Raw genomic sequence first — 14,784 nt, forward strand, 5'->3', positions numbered from 1 at the left:
ATCCTTAACAAAAAGTTTTTTTTTTCAAACATATATAAAATATTTAACTTGCAACTGAAAAGTCAAGGATGTGACACAATTAGGCTGCACTTCCAGAATATATATGCTTTTATACTTCTTACCCAGACAATTTAATCTGGAAGACTTATTGAGCCAATGTATTATCCAGCATGACTCTGCAGCTTTCTAGAAATTGGGTCCAAAAGTCAGTTAAATTACATCTGGGAACTGGGAATCCATTTCCCTCCAGAAATTATTTTTTAAAAAAAGAAGCAAAGTGTAGACTGTTGTAAGAAGCTTCATGTCTCTCGCATGTCAATGTTGTAACCACCATTAACACTGCACTTGGGGTTTATAAGACTGATGAAATCAGTACTCAGTCAGAAAAAGAAAGCTGAAAGTTATTCAAGTTGTTACATAAAGAGGCATTCTAAGTCCATATTCAAATTTAGCATTCCACAGAGTTATATATAGCTTCCCTGGTGGCTCAGACGGTAAAGCGTCTGCCTGCAATGCAGGAGACCCAGGTTCGATTCCTGGGTTGGGAAGATCCCCTGGAGAAGGAAACGGCAATCCACTCCAGCACTCTTGCCTGGAAAATCCCATGGACGGAGGAGCCTGATAGGCTACAGTCCATGGGGTTACATATATCCCATGAAGCGGTTTTCAATCACACAACAGTAATCTAATAATCTGTGAGTTATTTGTCTTTATTCACACCAAGTAATACATTCCCAAACTGAGAAATGCTTCCCACAGTCTTTACTAAACACATACTAAGCACCTACCATGTGAGGGGAGGGGACCACAGGGTGAAAACAATAGAGAGCTAGAGTCCATATTTCCAATTTAGCATTAGGTTGCTTCCTATGTTACACCCCTAATTTAGCAGGCTAAGGAGAACTCTCAAAGTTTCCAGCCAGCAATGAAGCTACTGCATGGAGGATCATTATTATTGGATAAAAACATAAGTTTCTAAAACAGTCTAAAAATCTGATTTCATATTCATCTTTGGCCAGTAGAAGTCAACCAGTTAACTCTCAATTAGTTCACCACATACAGAATAAGGTTTATAAAAAAATAAATCATTAAATCTCTATTTCTAAGAAGTTGGTCAACATGCCTACCACTTACACACCACTAGCCAATATCAGATGGATATCAATAAAGAAAATGAAACATGTTTCTCAGCAAAAATGAATTTTGGGGCAGGGAAGGGAGGTAACAATTACATATGGTTATATAAGCATATAACTCTAAACTTCTGTTCTTTCCAACCTTGGAAAAGTGGAGTATACTTGTATTTCAAAAGGAAACCACAGGAACAATATGACCCTTGGTGATGGTGGCTTAGTGGCTTAGTCGCTCAGTCGTGTCCAACTCTGCAAGTCTATAAAGGGTACCCCACCAGCCTCCTCTGTCCATGGGTTTTCGCAGGCAAGAATACTGGAGTGGGTTGCCATTTCTTCTCCAGGGGATCTTCTCAACCCAGGCATTGAACCCAGGTCTCCTGCATCGCAGGTGGATTCTTTACCAACTGAGCAACTAAGGAAGCCAATATGATCCTTAAGAGCATGCTATTCTGCATTAACATCCATTCAAGATTAATTTCCACTCCAAGATAAATAAACATTCATATAAAAGAGAAAATTCCACAGTTCTCACATCAAGGACCGACAGTGTCAACTGGACAATACAACTGGCCTAAGAAAGGGTCCTTTCAAAAGAATCACTTTAAAAAGTCACTTTGAAAAGTTCTAAAATTATTTTAACTAACTACTCAGTTTCTCTATCACATATCAAATAGTGTCAGGTCCTTACACACAAACATGGCTACAGCTTAAAAGAAAAAAAATTTTTCACAAGCTCATTTTTCATTTCATTCTGCAGCCTCCTTATAGTAAGAAGAAAGAAATAAAAATTTGTCCTCTGCAGACATACCTTCTTTATGCTTTACAATATTATTCTTTGTAGATTTTATAGATATTGTGTTTCTTACAAATTAAAGGTTTGTGGCAACTCTGCTTCAATCAAGTCTATTGGCATAATTTTTCCAAAATTATTTGCTCACTTTGTCTCTCTGAATCACATTTTGGTAATTCTTGCAATATTTCATATGCTTCACCAGCAAAAGATTAAACTAATTGAAGATTCAGATGATGGTTAGCATATTTTAGCAATAAGCAATCTTTTAATTAAGACAGGCACTTTTTCTGGACATAATGCTACTGTATACTTAATAGACTACAGTACAGTATATACAGAACTTTAACATACACTCATAAACCAAAATTTTGCATGATTTGCTTTATCATAATATTAACTTTATTGTGGTAATCTAGAACCATTTCTTAGAGAAGGAAATGGCAGTTCAGTTCAGTTCATTTGCTCAGTCGGGTCCGACTCTTTGTGACCCCATGAACCTCAGCACGCCAGGGCCCCCTGTCCATCACCAACTCCCAGAGTTCACCAAAACCCATGTTCATCAAGTCGGTGATACCATCCAACCATCTCATCTTCTGTCATCCCCTTCTCCTCCTACCCTCAATCTTTTCCAGTATTGGAGTCTTTTCAAATGAGTCGGCTCTTCATATCAGGTGGCCAAACTATTGGAGTTTCAGCTTCAACATCAGTCCTACCAATGAACACCCAGGACTAATCTCCTTTAGGATGGACTGGTTGGATCTCCTTGCAGTCCAATGGACTCTCAAGAGTCTTCTCCAACACCACAGTTCAAAAACATCAATTCTTCGGTGCTCAGCTTTCTTCGAAGTCCAACTCTCACATCCATACACGACTACTGGAAAAACCATAGCTTTAACTAGATGGACCTTTGTTGGCAAAGTAATGTCTCTGCTTTTTAATACGCTGTCTAGGTTGGTCATAACTTTCCTTCCAAGGAGTAAGTGTCTTTTAATTTCATATCTGCAATCACCATCTGCAGTGATTTTGGAGCCCAGAAAAATAAAGTCACTGTTTCCACTGTTTCCCCATCTATTTCCCATGAAGTAATGGGACCAGATGCCATGATCTTAGTTTTCTGAATGTTGAGCTTTAAGCCAACTTTTTCACTCTCCTCTTTCACTTTCATCAAGAGGCTCTTTAGTTCTTCTTCATTTTCTGCCATAAGGGTGGTGTCATCTGCATATCTGAGGTTATTGATATTTCTCCTGGCAATCTTGATTCCAGCTTGTGCTTCCTCCAGCCCAGCATTTCTCATGATGTACTCTGCATATAAGTTAAATAAGCAGGGTGACAATATACAACCTTGACATATTCCTTTTCCTATTTGGAACTAGTCTGTTGTCCCATGTCCAGTTCTAACTGTTGCTTCCTGACCTGCATACATTTCTTAGAGAAGGAAATGGCAACCCACTCTGGTATTCTTGCCTTGAAAATCCCATGAGCAGAGGAGCCTTGGAGGCTACAGTCCATGGTGTTGCAAAAGCATTGGACACAACTTAGTGACTAAACAACAACAGCAACAACGAGAACCATTTCTTACATGTTATAGTCACCAGTAAGTCTAACATCCAGATCTCACAATTCAACCAAAAAAAAATGACGTTCAGAAGTTAAGGCTCCAATGATGTTATGATAACATAGACTTCTATTGTCAGTGATCTCCAAACACCACAATAATGTCTTTGTTTAAGCCTAATGTACAGTTTTAGCAGAACTGGGATCCTAACACCAAACCACCCTTGAATATTTCCTCATCTATCATACTAAGCATCTTATGCAATTATTCTTCCAGTTGGAAACTTGGACAGAGACTGGGGATGTCTATTACTGGCATAATGCTGCTGCTGCTGCTGCTGCTACTAAGTCGCTTCAGTTGTGTCCGACTCTGTGAGACCCCATAGACGGCAGCCCACCAGGATCCCCCATCCCTGGGATTCTCCAGGCAAGAACACTGGAGTGGGTTGCCATTTCCTTCTCCAATGCATGAAAGTGAAAAGTGAAAGTGAAGTCGCTCAGTCGTATCCAACTCTTAGTGACCCCATGGACTGCAGTCCACCAGGCTCCTCTGTCCATGGGATTTTCCAGGCAAGAGTACTGGAGTGGGTTGCCATTGCATTCTCCGACTGGCATAATGCTAGGTAACAAAAAATATAGGTCAGCTATAACCTTGAGGTAACTTTAGTTGAGTTGATAAAGAGTCAGTACAGGTGTTATAACTGATATAATAGACTGAGTATCTTATACAGAGCAGAAATTTAGTTCTCACTTTTCTGAAGTGTGGGAAGTCCAGCATCAAGGTATCAACAGATTCAGTGTCTTGTGAGAGCTCACTTCATGGTTCACATATAGCTGTTATCTTGTGTTGTCCTCACATGGAAGAAGAGATGAAGGGAACTCTCTGGGGTCTATTTTAGAAAGACACTTATCCCATTTATAAGGACTCCCTCCTCATGACTTGATCAGATCCCAAAGGCCCCACTTTCACAATACCATTGGAGATTAGGTTTCAATCCACAAATTTCAGTCAGGGGTACAACATTGTCTATAATATATTTATATATCATTTTAATTACACAGGTAAATCATGACTTAACATTATAACATTTAAATATTTCAGATAAGATAAAAATTCTCCTCTGAGTAACACTCTCCTATCACTGAACAAGGATAACCCCTATTTTTGCAGCTCCCGCACTCACCCTATTCTAATCCTTCCACCTCAGTGTTATGAAGTAATGCAGACCAACTAACCAGAAAATGAGAAATCATCTGGAAAACTGAGGAGTCTCAGCCGACATCCAGGAACAACTGCTACACATCTGAGTGAAGACAACCTGGACCCTCCAGCCACGATGGAGCCTTCAGGTAACTACAGCTTAAATGATCCCAGGTGATGATAAGAACTTCCCAGATTTCCAACCTACAGATAACAAGAATTAATAATACACTGCTTTAAGTAATCAGGTTTCAGACTTCCTTATTACACAGCAGCATATAACTGAAATGAATCCTTTTTCTATTAGGCTAGTTCTTACTCCTTTTTAGAATGTTGTTTTAACTTTTTCTTCTGAAATACTCCTTTTTAGATGTCACAAATAATTTTTCCTAGCCTGTCAGTTGTATCAGTGTTCATCAAGAAAAATACAACCAGTAGGAAATATCTATTAACAGGGTTAATGCAAGGAATTGGCTTATGCAATTGTAGAGGTGGCCTAGGTAAGTTCAAAACCACAGGGCAGGCCACTTCAAATGAACAGAAGCTGCAGTCCATGGGGAACCATTTCCTCTCCTTCAAGGAAACCTTAATTCTACTCTTAAGGGCTTCCAATGGATTAAATCAGGCCCATCTACATAATCTAAAATAATCTCCTTTACCTAAAGTCAACTAATTACGAATTTTAATAGCATCTTCAAAATTCCTTCACAGCAATACCTAGATTAATGTTAGAATAAATAATGGAAACTGTAGCTAACCCAAGTGGACATGTAAAATTGGCCATCACATTTGCTTAAACTTATTTGGTGCCTTTAGTCAAAATTAAGTTTTTTATTCTGATGTAATCAAATGTGTCAAGCTTCTAACTTATGTTTTCCGTGATCATGTTTAAAAACAATTTTGGGGGTCTGGGTCAAGATAATGGGTTAGGAGACCCTGAGCTCAACTCCTTCCATGGGCATACAAAAATTACAGCTACTTAAAGAGCAACTGTGGGTTCCCTCGTGGCTCAGATAGTAAAGAATCTACCTGCAATGCAGGAGACCCAGGTTGAATCCCTGGTTTGGGAAGGTTCAATCCCTGCAACCCACTCCAGTATCCTTGCCTGGAGAATTCCACGGACAGAGGAACCTGGTGGGCTACAGTCCATGGGGTTGCAAAGAGTCAGACACGACTGACCGACTAACACACACACAACACAACAAAGAGCAAACTGTCTCTGACAACAACCTGAAAGCTAGCAGAAAAGGTTTTCTACAGCTAGAAATATAAAGAAAGAGCCACAGTGAAATGGGTAGGAAGAATGGAGATATGGTTTAGTTAGGATCCACAACCTCAGCACAGTAACGCACAAATGGGAGGAAAAATCACAACCAGGGAGTTCCTCCTCCAGAAGCAGAGAATCTGATCCTCGTATCAGGGTTCCCAGCCCACTGGGAAGACAAGCCCTCAAAATGTCTGTCTTTGAAAACCAGCAGGGCTTACATTCAGAATACCCAAAGAGCTGTAGGAAACCTAGGCTCTACTCCTGAAGGGTGCATTAAAAAACTCACTCACTCTGAATCACTATTTGCAGATGACATGATACTTTAAACAGAAAACCTTAAGTGAAAAAAAAAAGTATTAGTCGCTCAGTTATGTTTGACTCTTTACGACCCCATGGACTGTAGCCCACTAGGCTCTTCTGTCCATGGAATTCTCCAGGCAAGAATATTGGAGTGTGGTGCCATTCCTTCTCCAAGGGAATCTTTCCTTAAATTCCTCACCAAAAAAAAAAATAATAATAATAAAACTAATAAATTCACAAAGTTGCAAGAGACAAGATTTATATAGAGAAATCTGTTGTTTTTCTGTACACTAATAATAAATAGAAAGTAAAAAAAAAAAATCCTATTTAAAATTGCATCAAGAAGAACAAAATACCTAGGAATAAATTTAAGTAAGGAAGTGAAAGACCTATACTCTGAAAACTATAAAACACTGATGAAGAAATTGAAGATGATATAAAGAAATGGAAAGATGCCCTATGATCTTGGATTGAAAGAATTAATACTGTAAAAATGGCCATACTCCTCAAAGCAACTTATAGATTTAATGTGATCCCTACCCAAATACCCATGACATTTTTCTCACAATTAGAACAAATAATCCTAATATCCATATAGAACTACAAAAGACCCCAAACTTCCAAAGAAGTCTTGAGAAAAAAGAACAAAGCTGGGATATCATGCTCCTTGACTTCAAACTAAACTACAAAGTTACTGACAAAAGGTTAATTTCCAAAATATATAAGTAGTACATACAACTCAGTATAAAAAAAAAAAATCCAACAAAAAAAATGGGCAGAAGATCTGAACAGACATTTTTCCAAATAAAACATACAGATGGCCAACAGGCACATGAAAAGATGCTCAACATTTCTAATAATCAGAGAAATTCAAACAAAAACAAATATATCACCTCACACCTGTCAGAATGGCTCTCATCAAGCATATAAATGTTGGCAAGAATGTAGAGGAAAGGAAGAATAAGCTGATGCATCCACCACGGAAGACAATATGGAGGTTCCTCAAAAAACTAAAAATAGAACTACCACATGATCCAGCAATTCTACCACTGCATATATATCTAAGGAAAATGAAAACACTAATTAAAAAGATACAGGTACCCCAATTTTCATAGCAGCAGCATTATTTACAATTGCCAAGATACAGAAGCAATATAAGTGTCCATCAATGAATGAGCAAAGAAGATGTGCTGTGGTATGGTGCATGTGCGTGTATATGAAATACTATTCAGTATATGTAATACTATTCAGCCATAAAAAGAATGAACTATTGCCATCTGCAAAAATGGATAGGCTATATGCTATAAGGATATATATTGTACAGGATAGGGAATGTAGTCAATATTTTATAATAACTATAAATGGAGAATGGGGCTTCCCAGATGGCTCAGTGGTAAAGAATCCGCCTGCCAATACAGGAGACATAAAAGACACGAGTTCAATCCCTGAGTCTGGAAAGATGCCCTGGAGGAGGAAATGGCAACCCACTCCAGTATTCTTGCGAGGAGAATTCTATAGACAGAGGAACCTGAAGGGGTACATAGTCCACAGGGTTGCAGAGAGCAGACACAATTGAGGCACTGAGCACCGGGCACATGTAAATGGAGAATAACTTTTAAAAATTGTAAATCACTGCATTGTACACCTGTACCTTATTTAATATGTGCATCAACTATACTTAAATTTTTAAAAAAATTCAAATGGATAAAGAAGACGTGATACAAACACACACACACACACACACACACACACACACAAAATGGAATTCTCAGTTCAGTTCAGTTCAGTCACTCAGTCGTGTCTGACTCTGCGACCCCATGAATTGTAGCACGCCAGGCCTCCCTGCCATCACCAACTTCCGGAGCTTACTCAAACTCATGTCCATCAAGTCGGTGATGCCATCCAGCCATCTCATCCTCTGTCATCCTCTTCTCGTCCTGCCCCCAATCCCTCCCAGCATCAGGGTCTTTTCCAATGAGTCACCTCTTCGCATGAGGTGGCCAAAGTATTAGAGTTTCAACCTCAGCATCAGTCCTTCCAATGAACATGCAGGACTGATCTTTAGAACAGACTGGCTGGATCTCCTTGCAGTCCAAGGGACTCTCAAGAGTTTGCCTTGATTCATGGACCTAACATTCCAGGTTCCTATGCAATATTGCTCTTTACAGCATCAGACCTTGCTTCTATCACCAGTCACATCCACAACTGGGTATTGTTTTTGCTTTGGCTCCATCCATTCATTCTTTCTGGAGTTAGTTCTCCACTGATCTCCAGTAGCATATTGGGCACCTACCAACCTGGGAAGTTCCTCTTTCAGTATCCTATCATTTTGCCTTTTCATACTGTTCATGGGGTTCTCAAGGCAAGAATACTGAAGTGGTTTGCCATTCCCTTCTCTAGTGAACTACACTCTACCACACCTCCCCGCCATGACCCGTCTGTCTTGGGTGGCCCCACACAGCATGACTTAGTTTCACTGAGTTAGAGAAGGTTATGGTCCATGTGATCAGATTGGCTAGCTACTCAACAATAAAAAAGAATGACATTTTTCTATTTGCAACAACATGATGTACCTGGAGGATACTGTGCTTAGTGAAATAGACAAAGAAAGGCAAATACTATGGGTTGGCCAAAACATCCATTAACTTTTTTTTCTATAAGAGGGCTCTAGTAGAGCACTTTGCTGTCTTTAACTTCATTCAAAACAGTTTTGTAAGATTGTGACATAAAATCAGCATGCATTTTTAAAAAATCAAAATTTTCTAATTTTTTTGTAGCCATTTTAGTATTGAAGATAAATGAAAGAAGCAACGTTTTGGCATATTATGCTTTATTATTTCAAGAAAGGTAAAAATACAACCAAACAGCAAAAAATAAAAAGATCTGTGCAATGTATGGAGAAGGTGCTGAGACTGATCAAACGTGTCAATAGTTTCATGCTGGAGACTTTTCGCTGGATGATGTTTCATGGTCAAGTAGACCAGCTGAAATTGATAGTGATCAAATCAAGACATTAACTGAGAGCAATTATGTGACACCACACAGGAAATAGCTGACATACTCAAAGTATCCAAATTAAGCACTGAAAAATCATTAATGATTTGCACCAGCGTGATTATGTTAATTGCTTTGATGTTTGGGTACCACATGAGTTAAGCTGAAAAAAACTTTCTTGACCATATTTCCACATGCAATTCTCTACCTAGACATGATGAAAGTGTTCTGTTTTTAAAGCACACTGTGACAAGCAATGAAAAGTGGATATTGTACACTAATGTGGAACTTAAGAGATCATGCAGCAAGTGAAATGAACCACCATCAACCACATCAAAGGCCAGTCTTCCACCAAAGAAGCAGACATTGTGTATATGGTGGGATTGAAAGGGAATCCTCTATTTTGTGCTCCTTCCAGAAAACCAATGATTAATTCCAACAAACACTGCTCCCAGTTAGACCAACTGAAAGCAACACTCGATGAAAAGCATCCAGAATTAGTCAACAGAAAATGTGTAATCTTCCATCAGGACAAGGCAAAACTGAATTTTTTTTTTCTATGACCAGGCAATATCTGTTACAGCTTAGCTAGGAAATTTTAAATCATCCACCATATTCACCAGACACTGTACCTCTGCATTTCCATTTATTTCACTCTGTACAAAAATATCTTAATGGAAAAATTTTCCATTCCCTGGAAGGCTGTAAAAGACACTTGGAACAGTTCTTTGCTCAAAAGATAAAGTTTTGGCAAGATGGAATTATGAAATTGTCTGAAAAATGGCAGAAGGTAGTGAAATAAAACAGTGAACACATTCGTTGCTCAATAAAATTCTTGATGAAAATGAAAAATGTGTCTTAAAAACTGAAGCAACATTTTGGCCAACCCAATATGGCTCAAAACTCTCCAAATGAGGCTTCAATAGTATGTGAACTGAGAACTTCCAGATGTTCAAGCTGGATTTCGAAAACGCAGAGGAACCAGAGATCAAATTGCCAACATCTGCTGGATCACGGAAAAAGCAAGAGAGTTCCAGAAAAACATCTACTTCTGCTCTATTGACTATGCCAAAGCCTTTGACTGTGTGGATCACAACAAACTGGAAAATTCTTCAAGAGACGGGAATACTAGACCACCTTACCTACCTTCTGAGAAACCTGTATGCAGGTCAAGAAGCAACAGTTAGAACTAGACATGGAGCAACAGACTGGTTCCAAATTGGGAAAGAAATATGTCAAGGCTGTATATTGTCACTCTGCTTATTTAACTTATATGCAGAGTACATCAGATGAAATGCCAGGCTGGATAAAGAACAAGCTGGAATCAAGATCTCCAGAAGTATCAATAACCTCAGATATGCAAATGACACCACACTTATGGCAGAAAGCAAAGAACAACTAAGGAGCCTCTTGATGAATGTGAAAGAGGAGAGTGAAAAAGCTGGCTTAAAAACTCAGCATTCAAAAAATGAAGATCATGGCATCCGGTCCCATCACTTTATGGCAAATAGATGGGGAAACAATGGAAACAATGACACACTTTCTTTTCTTGGGCTCCAAAATCGCTGCAGATGGTGACTGTAGCCACAAAATTAAAAGACACTTGCTCCTTGGAAGAAAAGCTACAACCAACCTAGACAGCATATTAAAAAGCAGAGACATTACTTTGCCAACAAAGGTCCGTCTAGTCAAACTATGGTTTTTCCAGTAGTCATGTCTCACATGGATGTGAGAGTTGGACCATAAAGAAGGCTGAGCACCAAAGAATTGATACTTTTGAACTGTGGTATTGGAGAAGACTCTTGAGAGTCCCTTGGACTGCAAGGAGATCCAACCAGCCCATCCTAAAGGAAATCAGTCCTGAATATTTACTGGAAGGACTGACGCTGAAGCTGAAGCTCCAATACTTTGGCCACCTGATGCAAAGAACTGACTCACTTGAAAAGACCCTGATGCTGGGAAAGATTGAAGGCAGGAGGAGAAGGGGATGACAGCGGATGAGATGACTGGATGACATCACCAACTCGATGTACATGAGTTTATACAAGCTCCAAGAGTTGGTGATGGACCTGGAGGCCTGGTGTGCTGCAGTCCCTGGCGGTCACAAAAAGTTGGACATGATTGAGCAACTGAACTGAACTGAATATATTAATATGATTCCACTTATATGTGGAATCTATAATACAAAGTAAATGAACAAACAAAACAAAACAGAAACTAACTCACAGAGAAGAAACTAGTGATAGCCCGAGGGGAAGGGGTGGGGGAATGGATGAAATAAACAAAGGACATTAGAGGCACAAACTTCCAGTCATGTAATAAATGTCATGGGGATGAATATAAAGCATAAGAAATATATTCAACAATATTACAATAATTTTGGTGATAGATGGTTACTTGATTTATCATGGAGATCATTCCATAATGAATGTAAATATCAAACCACTATGTTGTACACCTGAAATCAATGTCACATACCAACTATGCTTCAATTAAAAATAATAATAAAAAATTAAAACAATTTCTTTTCCCCATGTTTATAAACAATTCTATTTTTATGATCCCTGTGGTTTTGTTTGCTTTAGAATTACTATTAGATACTCTATCTACCTGGGCTTCCCTGGTGGCACAGGGGTAAAGAATCTGCCTGCCAATGCAGGAGATGCTAGAGATGTGGGTTCAATCCCTGGGTCAGGAAATGGCAACCCACTCCAGTATTCTTGTCTGGAAAATTCCATGGACAGAGGAGCCTGGCAGGCTACAGTCCATGAGGTTGCAAAGAATTGGACATGACTAAGCAACTGAGCACACACACACACTCTACCTACCCGCATTCTTTAATGACTAGTGTACGGTAGGAAAACTCACCTTTCCCCTAAGATGGATAGTCAGATGTTCTAACATGATTTTTCAAAAAATTAACTTTTGATACATTCATTCGAAATACCATGCTGCTTGTAAGTAAGGGTTTCATAGGAACATTATATTTCTGTTTTGTATGTTTTACTAAGGCACTTGACTAATATTTCCTTCACATTGTGAACCAAAGTCTATTCATTGATTAGAAAGACAGGATAGCTGTACCATCCTGAGGATTTAGAGGACTTCATGTCCTGCTCCTTAATTTATGTGTGCACGTGTGTTAAAAATTATAAACTAGCTTTTTGGATTCTATAGAATAGTTTGCTGTAACGGTGTTATTGCTATGTGACACTGTTCCAGGCCCTGAGAAGGAAACCGAGGCAAGTTGACCCACCAGAGTCTTTTCTTTTAAAATCTGCAGTTAGGTCTGAGAATACATTAGTTTGCCTTGTTTTTAAAACAAAAGGGACATAAGGTCTTGAAAGTTATGGCATGGCCATATTTTACCAAGTTGACTGAATATAAGAAAAATAAGACTAACAACTGAGATGAATGAAGCAGATACATATTCAGAGATCAGTGATTCAGAGGTCAGTGATGGCAAGCAATTTATGTTGGCTTTATACTTCCCTATTCTAGACCCTACAAAGATCTACCTTTATTCTAGACTTGGAATCCCATGAAAAATCTCTTAAATCCTTATTAAGTTTTTTTTTATATAAGTAGCATGAATACATTTCTAAGACCATAGATGCCCTTATCTTATCCAAATGGAAGCTTGTTGGTTTATTAAAAGGACACACAAGAGAGAAGCTTACGAGATACAAACATTTATCAAGTCTTGTAATCTGACAGTGTGCTTTACAGCAAGAACAAAGAGTTTCTATTAATACAATAAAGTGCTTAATCAGAGATTATTTAAGAGTTCCACTCTACTCACAACAGATAATTCAATTTTACTTGGTAACAACAACATGCTGCATACTATTTTTTAAATTTCTGTGTATACAAGACATGCTGCTGCTGCTGCTAAGTCGCTTCAGCCGTGTCCGACTCTGTGTGACCCCATAGACGGCAGCCCACCAGGCTCCCCCACCCCTGGGATTCTCCAGGCAAGAACACAGGAGTGGGTTGCCATTTCCTTCTCCAATGCATGAAAGTGAAAAGTAAAAGTGAAGTCGCTCAGTCGTGTCCGACTCTTCGCGACCCCATGGACTGCAGCCTAGCAGGCTCCTCCGTCCATGGGATTTTCTAGGCAAAAGTACTGGAGTGGGGTGCCATTGCCTTCTCCGATGTAACCTGCACTCAGGTCAAAAAATGAAACGTTAGCAGAAACACAGGAGCCTCCATAATGTTCCCTCCCAACAACTATGACCCTCTGCTCCCCAAAATCGAACACTATACTCTCTAGTAGCATTATAAGTGGGCCTGTTGACACACTTTATGTAAATAGACCTCAAAATTATTTTCCCTAGTACAATGTGTGATTAATCCACTGTAACTTGTCAGAGTAGGTCATTCATTTTCTTTGCTGTATCATACTTGTTTGCATGAATATAACTGAATTTACATGTCCATTCATTGTTGATGGAAATGAGGTTGTTTCTAGGTTTTTGGCTACTACAAATATAAAGCTGAGATATGTTTCTGTAACATCTTTTGATGAAAACAGAGATGAGATGCAGTTGGATTTTTACCCAGGAGTGAAATCCTTGGGTCATTCCTGGGTATGCTCAGCTTTCGTAAATAATGTCAAGCTGCAAGATCATCTACATAACTTTCTGGGCTCAGTGATATGTGAAAACTCAGAGTACCTTGTTCAAAAATGATTAAGAATCTCAAGACAGAAACAACAGAACATTAAAACAAGTGCAGGGCCTTCTGTGACAACACACGTCATTCACTGACAAGACTGGTCCTGCCAAACTCTTTCCCAAAGTGGTTGCACCAATTTTTATACTCCAGAGTTTTTCATGTCATTGCTAAAGTTGCTTTAGTTGTGTCCAACTCTTTGCGACTCCATGGACCATAGCCCTCCAAGCTTCTTTGTTGATGGGATTCTCCAGGCAAGAATACTGGAATGAGTCGCCATTTCCTACTCCAGGGAATCTTCTTGACCCAGGGATTGAACACACATCTCTTGAGTCTCCTGCATTGGCAGGTGGGTTCTTTACCACTAGCACCACCTGGGAAGCCTCTTCATGTCATTGGGTTCATGAAATTGGGAGCCTTGTAACTGGGCTGAACATTTTATGGTTATAAGAGCTAGCCTCAGAATTCTAGCTCAGGGAAAAAAAAAAATGTGGGAAAACACTGTTTAATAAAGCTCACATGGAAAAGGGAAAGATTCTGAAGGAAAAACCATGGCAATCAAAATGAACACTAGACTTTATTCATGAGATAATATGAGAAATACATTTCCCTCTGAACTGCGTAGGAGAGATGAGCGGTAAAATGCAGAGAAGGGAAAGAAGAAAGAAAAGGTAGTGAAAGAAAAATTAGTTTGGATGGTGAAAAATGCCCATTGTCAGACTTTTGTTAATAAGAGCTTGTAATTTTCAATGTTAATTTGTTTGCTTTTCTAGATTGCAAGCATTTCTCCCTGTTTGCCACCAATAAATTTTCCTGATGGTGTGAGGATAGTTTCTTTGTAGATATCGATAAGGAATAATGTGCCTCG

At 39.0% G+C, this 14,784-nt stretch overlaps 1 long non-coding RNA gene and 1 other non-coding gene across 2 annotated transcripts in view; both read left to right on the plus strand.

The window, feature by feature from the left end:
* The window catches only part of LOC133253065 (uncharacterized), a 52,122-nt gene that overhangs the window by 24,674 nt on the left and 12,664 nt on the right, over window positions 1-14,784 (plus strand). Inside the window, exon 3 of the long non-coding RNA XR_009738172.1 lies at window positions 4,689-4,830. This is a non-coding gene — a long non-coding RNA (uncharacterized LOC133253065). The remainder of the gene's footprint in view (window positions 1-4,688; window positions 4,831-14,784) is intronic.
* On the plus strand, window positions 477-548 carry TRNAC-GCA (transfer RNA cysteine (anticodon GCA)). The gene has a single exon. It is a non-coding gene; the product is annotated as a tRNA-Cys (tRNA).

The sequence above is a fragment of the Bos javanicus genome, chromosome 1, assembly GCF_032452875.1.
Source record: "Bos javanicus breed banteng chromosome 1, ARS-OSU_banteng_1.0, whole genome shotgun sequence".
Taxonomy (NCBI): domain Eukaryota; kingdom Metazoa; phylum Chordata; class Mammalia; order Artiodactyla; family Bovidae; genus Bos; species Bos javanicus.